The 7396-nt window shown below is 39.6% G+C and overlaps 1 protein-coding gene across 1 annotated transcript in view; it reads right to left on the bottom strand.

Moving 5' to 3' along the window:
* Positions 1 to 215: 215 nt before the first annotated feature.
* The window catches only part of LOC121853491 (kinesin-like protein KIF3A), an 85938-nt gene continuing 78757 nt past the window's right edge, over positions 216 to 7396 (bottom strand). The window contains exon 14 of the transcript XR_006086324.1: positions 216 to 2207. The gene's annotated coding sequence lies outside the window, so the exon portion shown is untranslated. The remainder of the gene's footprint in view (positions 2208 to 7396) is intronic.

The raw sequence follows: 7396 nt of genomic DNA, 5'->3' as shown, positions 1-7396 counted from the left end.
TGGTCCGGAGCTCCTCATATACTCTACAAGACATCATGATTTTATAAATGATTCACAGTCAAGGAAAGTTTGAGGATAGTGTGCATGATTAACTGATGTATAAAACTGAATCTTCTAAATATAACTGGCAAAATGACATGTTAAATGAACAACAAGGCCATCCTGTAGTGTTAGTGATGTCTTAACTTAAAATATATAAAGCCAAATACAAGTAGCAAATTTCAGTACTTTTTATTCAAATTGTCATACATATAATCATATTAAATTAGGAAAAAAGAGAGAAAACCAGACTAATGATGAGATATTCAACCAACAATATATCTGGTAGTTTTGGACAGATTAGCTACTATGTATAATAATATTATAATCAATACCAGATGCCTCTCATTCACTCGTCCCATCAAAATTTGTATACAGATATTCAGTACTACAGTGTAGGTTACCACAGCATCTGTAAAACTTATTCATTTGCAGTCTTCCAGTTCAAAACCAGAAAATCTACTTAAAGCTCTTTGTTCTTCTGTGTTTCCTTTTTGCTTTCATGTTTAGTTTATATTGTGTGTGTGTGTGTGTGTGTGTGTGTGTAATACAAATATCCCTCACATAAAAATACTCCAACTGCTCACACCACACTTACATCGCACCTTTCAAAATGCATGTTACCACTGGCATTCTCTTGAAACACATATTTTTATGGCCCTATATGAGGCTAACCATATTACCTGTTAAAATATCCAAATGTAAGCTTATATACCAACACTATGTTAAGTCATGTTGCTCATATGAAATTTTTTTATAAGTATTAGTTTTCATTTTTATTACACTTAAAAATGTTACAAATCTTATGGTGACTTTAACCAATAACAAATCAGCCCTACCATGAATGAGACCTAGAAAAAGGTTGTTGTTACTTTGTTTTTGTGTAAGTTCGCATATACACATGGAGGTGGGTGACTGACTTTGTGTGTGCAAGTGCATAGGTAAGTGAGTGCCTAAATGTGTGTGTTATGTGAAAAAAAAAGCATGTGTCTAAGCTCACAAATGCCTTACTGTATTGTGTGCACCAGTGCATTTATATGCATATCTGAAGTAAACAAAGCAGAGAATGGGTTGGGTGTAAAGAGGACTGCTTAGTACAGTATGGGCCAACAGGCTCGCAGCAGCTTCCTCCATTCTTGTGTTCTTATGCTAATGCTTTTCATCAAACAACTGGTGAGATTTTCATGTGGGTCCAGGGAAAATAATTTAATACCAATGAAGGTTTGTCAAAGGTTAAGTTGAAAGTACCTTACATAGCCTCCAGGATGAGGGTTGTGAGCGAATGAGAACTCTTCAAACTTTACTTTATTCAAACTAATACTAGTATTTTATTCCCTTTTCTTGTTCATAAAATTAACATATGATAAACTTTAAATGTTAAATAGGAATTTAGTAACTCTAGCCTTGAAGTTTTTCAGTGACTAAGATGTGTTGTCCACAGTGTAACACTGTACCTCATAAATACGGCACTATATACTGAACTGTGTCTGTTGTATTATAATAATTGCCTGCACCCATTCATGATTACATACTATTTAGTACTGTGTACTGTAATGGGTATATGCAAATACAGCATTTGAAATATTTACAGAAAGAAACTAATATATTGCACAATGGCTTCTTCTACATGCTCCAGTTATACAGTGGTTCATTGAATCTTCCCCTCACGCATCTCTTGTATCCTTCTTGTCATCTTTGGTTTCAACTTACTGTAGGCACACCTGTTCCTCCTGTCATTGTTCTCACATTCATTCATTAAATATGTTCAAACTATATTATCACTTATAAAATGACTACTTTTCATGTTACTCCCATATTCCATGTTCATACCACCTTTAATTTATCAATAATTATCATTCTCATATTCAAACATGCCCATACAGTATCCTCCAGGTCCTCAAAACACAACATTATGTTTCTGATTATTTATCTCCAAATATGAACTTTACCTGTATAGTACTGCAATCTCTTAACCTTTAACTTTCATCCATGCATAAGCAATTATCTGAACCTTATAAGCATTTAAATTGATTCTCCTACATTCCTAAACATAATATACCTAAATATCTATAAATTTAAACTCTCCCAGAAACATTTCACTTACCATTTGATATTGCCCCCAAAAAGTTCTGAGACATTGCCACCTACCAGCATCAGCAGTTAACATTCTAGAAATACATCAAATTCACACTTTACAATTTTCTATCTCTGATCTGTTAGAAAATTATTAGGTTTATAGTCATGAAATATAGGAAAACAGACTGAAATAATATATTACACTAATTACCGTATATATATTATTAATAGGGCCAAAGGAAATATTGTGGCACACTGGTCATGTCTACTACACAAGTACATCAATGTTGCCAAGGTGACCAACTTAACCTGTATCTTCTAAAGTGATCTTATACAAAGTTTGGATAAATATTACTATTTTACAGCTTCAAGAAACTGACTATACAAATGACTAGATTCTGAATAGATAAGCATAAACATGAGACAATACTGTACTTATACAGTATCTACATCCAAACACTCATGGTGTGGTGGGTGTGGTAAATTTAAGAAAATCTCAAATTACATTCTATGGCAAAACAACTATAAACATGAGGACAATTCCTCAATGTAACTAACTGCTACCAACTGGTTTTAACTTCAAACTTCTGAGTGGATGGGGAAGTAAGCCAAGGCCACCATGTCAGAGGCCCATAGTCATTAAAAAGTTGGTTAACAAATTAAGGCTCTTCCAAATTATAGATTACACGATGAGTTCCTTCTTGTTCACATTCTATCTATATGACTGCTATTATTTGGTCAATTTCTTTTTAAATTCAAGGTGTGTTAAAGGTAATGTTTTAGGTGTCTTCTACAATATAATGTACTGTACAGTGAGTTCTGCTATAACGCGTGTTTTGCCACTGCGTGTTGGCTGTAACGCGATTCCACTCGAACGGTTTAAGTGTATGTATACAGTATTGTCGCTCGGCGCGGGGTTATGCAGTGTTTACAGTTCACATTCGACATCACATGTTCACTTGATTTATGTGTTTTGTTTGTGAAGAATTGCAGAAATAATTTATGTAATATTTATGTATACAGTATACCTGTACAGTACAGGTATATGTAAATAGTAAAATTTTAAATAAAAGAGAAAAACAAAATACATAGCATTTTACACCCGCGCTCTCTGTTTACATCACACACGATCAGTTTGAAACACGTGGGAAGTTTTGAAGCGTCCTCAGTGATTTTTGCTTACTGTTTCTCCAATTTTGTGAATATGGAAAAGAAGAATATCTCCGGGAAGCGTTCTGGTGATCGCATTTCCGGTGGTGATCATAAAAGAAAGGCTATAACACTTGAAGAAAAGCTTAATGTTGTCAAGCATTTTAAAAATAAGGAAAGAACATGTTGTTACGAACCCCGCCACCAATTGTCATGATCTACCTACCCAGCACTACGAACCAAGCCATCTATTGTCCTAATATCTTCCTACCCACAGAAGATCTGTACAATAAGACCATTAGTAAGGATGAGCTCATTAAAGCCCAACAATCTGATCCATCTTTGAATAAACTTCATCATGCAGCAGTTGAGGGTAAAGATTTTAACACCCTTCCGTGTTTTTATTATCATGAAGGGGTTTTGATGAGGGCCTATTGGCCCCCTGAGCTTGCCCATCTAGACACGTGGTCTGAAATACATCAAGTAGTAATTCCCTCCTCGGTCAGACCAGCATTAATTGCCCTTGCCCATGATGGTATTTCAGGACATTTGGGAATCCTGAAAACATATAAAAAGCTCCTCCAACACTATTATTGGCCTGGACTTAGGAAGGATGTGTCAAAGTACCTAAAATCTTGTCATATTTGTCAAATGGTAGGAAAACCAAGTATACCAGCAGCTCCCATTAAGCCCATCCCAGTATTTTCTACACCATTTGAAAAGATTGTTGTGGATTGTGTGGGCCCATTACCAAAGACTAAGAAGGGAAATCAATTCCTGCTCACAGTTATGGATACCAGTACACGTTATCCTGAGGCTTTTCCCCTTAAAAGCATCACTTCAAAAAACGTAATCAAACATCTTTTGCACCTTTTCACTTCAGTGGGCATTCCTAAAGAGATCCAATCCGATCAGGGCACCAATTTTACGAGCAATCTTTTCAAACAGGTGATGAAAGACCTCAGTGTGGACCATTGTACATCTTCGGCTTACCACCCACAATCCCAAGGTTGCTTGGAACGGTTCCATCAAACTTTCAAATCAATGCTCAAAAAATACTGTATAGAACACCAAAAGGAATGGGATGAAAGCATAGACTTGTTACTCTTTGCCATCAGGGAATGTCCCCAGGAGTCATTGGGTTTCTCCCCGTTCGAGTTACTATATGGGAGACAAATTAGGGGACCCCTTAAAATAGTAAAGGAGCAGTGGTTTGACACTCCATCTATTAAGCCCGCAACAGTTTCCCAATACACTGACACTTTACGGGACAAATTAACTGAAGTCCGAACCATTGCTCAGTCAAACTTAAAAAAAGTCCAAGAAAAAATGGTGAAGTCCCAACCTAAATTAGTTAAAAGATCATTTTCTCCAGGTGACAAAGTGTTACTCTTTCTACCCATTCCAGGCTCTCCCCTTAAAAGCAAGTTTACTGGTCCCTATATAGTTGCTGATAAACTATCTCCCCTCAACTATATAGTCCATACTCCTGATCGCAGAAAAGATTCACAACTTGTTCACATTAATCTCATGAAACTTTACCATTCCAGGCAGTCAGAGGAAGACATCCCAGAGGCTATAAGCCAACCAGTAATGCATACGGTTTTGTCAGGGCCGGAGCCGGAGACAGATGACATGGACCTATTGGAGAATTTAGACTTCCCTCTACCTAAAGAGAACCCTGCTAACAGTCACATACTCAACAACTTGGATGAGTATTTTTCTGTTCTGAATCCATCTCAAGCAAAAGATCTCACTAAGTTATTATCAACATTTCCTAAAGTCACGTCAGACCTCCCAGGGTTTTGCAATATACTTAAACATGATATTAAGCTAATCTCAGATGATGTACAACCCATTAGGCAATCAGCCTATCGACTAAATCCACAAAAAAGAGAGATTATGAAAAAGGAGGTAGACTTTTTGTTAAAACATAACTTAGCTGAGCCTAGTACCTCCCCCTGGGCTTCACCTTGCCTTCTCATTCCAAAACCAGATGGAACTTTTCGTTTCTGTACCGATTATCGTAAAGTGAACCAGGTCACTGTCTCAGACTCCTACCCTTTACCTTTGATTGAAGATATAATAGACAGCATAGGCTGTGCAAAATTTATCAGTACCGTGGACCTGTTGAAAGGATATTATCAAGTGGGACTCACGGATAGGGCAAAAATAATCACGGCATTTATAACTCCATTTGGTCTTTTTCAATATTTGGTTATGGCGTTTGGCTTTTCTAATGCTCCGGCCACATTCCAGAGGGCCATCAACTTCCTAATTCAGGACCTAGGTGGGACGTTCGCCTACCTGGATGACCTGGTGGTGGTGTCGGACAGCTGGGACGAACATCTGGTGCGTTTGGAGATACTGTTTGCACGACTACAAGAGACTGGATTCACCATAAACCTGGCTAAATCTGCTTTTGGCGGGCCTCAGTGACTTACCTGGGACATATCGTTGGGCATGGTATGGTGAGACCCAAGGACGCAAACGTTAAAGCCATCTTGTCCTTCCCCACTCCAAGGACGAGGAAGGAACTCATGCGCTTCCTGGGGATGTGCGGCTACTACCGTCGGTTCTGCAGTAACTTCTCCAGCGTGGCCGGACCCCTCACAGACCTTACCAGTTCTGCTGTCCCTTACATCTGGAACCAGAGGTGCGACCAGTCTTTCCACCGCCTCAAAGCCTTCCTTGCCTCCAAGCCTGTAGTCCACCCCCCTGACTACACCTTGCCCTTCCATCTGCAAATCGACGCTAGTGGTGTCGGAGTTGGGGCTGTGCTCCTACAACCCGACCCAACCACTGATGTCCTTCACCCTGTGGCATATTACTCCGCGAAGTTGAAAAAACATCAGACCAACTACTCGACCATAGAGAAGGAGGCCCTGGCTCTGGTGTTGGCAATAAAGAAGTTTGAATGTTACCTCCAGTCTTGCCCACAAACAACCCTAGTCTTCACCGACCATACCCACCATACGTGAGTTCATCCAAACCAACAAGACCTCCAACCAGCGAATCCTCCGCTGGGCTCTCCTCACCCAGCCCTATAACCTACAAGTCCGGCACATAAAGGGGGTGGACAACCTGATTGCAGACTCCTTATCCCGAGCTCCATTGGAAATGCAGCAGCTACTCTCCAGACGCACCAGGTGATCACCTCCTTCGCACCCGCGCTACGGAGGTCTTTGAAGGCGACAAATATATTTGTCAGGTACCCGTTAACCATCCAGTCATTCAATCTTGGCTGCCCAACCTAACAAATTGGGGGCCTGTCCGGGATACCATTTGTTACGAGTTGGGGATTTAGAATATAGTTAAGTCTACCCAGATCCCAACAGGCAACAAAAAACAAAAACAAAGACAATCAGACTATAAAAGGGTAGACAAAGGATGCGAGTTTTCGTTGTGTATAATAAAGTACCATGAATTCCTTAACAAAATAATCAGCTTCCTATAAATTACCCTTAACCAAACTTAACCTAAACATTAACAGTATATACATATTAATACAACATAAAACAATCGTGAAGCAAGGTGGAGGTGGGAGCGGCAATACAAGATTACAAATACTTAAGTGGGGAGCCGAGATGGCTGACGAGTAAGGCTGAGTATTGTAGAAGACGGTAGGTAGTCACTGTGCCGTAGGTTCAGAGGATAGGTGATCCTGTGGTCACTTCCCAGAGTGTAGTGTTCTCTCCTCGAATTGGAGCTGACAAAGAAGACTTTGAGGAGGTGACGCAACAACCAGGATATGGAGAAGGGAAACCCCGGAGTGGTAACTAAGACAAGTCATACTAGTGTTTCATCCCTAGATGGCGTTGCTCGTGGTGCTGGGTAGGTAGATCAGGACAATAGATGGCGTGGTTCGTAGTGCTGGGTAGGTAGATCATGACAATTGGTGGCGGGGTTATTAACAATGTGATATTGTGCGTGCAACGGGAATAAAGGAGTCTACTTTACGCACCATTAGAGACAATGCAGCAAAGATTAAAGCAAGCTGTATTGCTGGAAAAGCCTTGAGTGCTAGCAAAAGTGTGAGATCACGGCCAAAGGAACTTGAGGAGATGGAATGGCTTCTAAGTGTTTGGATAGAAGATCAAACAAAAAAGTGATCTGGGACCAGCTTCCTCAT

Source organism: Homarus americanus, unplaced genomic scaffold (assembly GCF_018991925.1).
Source record: "Homarus americanus isolate GMGI-L3 unplaced genomic scaffold, GMGI_Hamer_2.0 scaffold4896, whole genome shotgun sequence".
NCBI lineage: Eukaryota > Metazoa > Arthropoda > Malacostraca > Decapoda > Nephropidae > Homarus > Homarus americanus.
The sequence above is the reverse complement of the archived record's forward strand: the minus strand, read 5'-3'. Positions and strand labels throughout refer to the sequence as shown.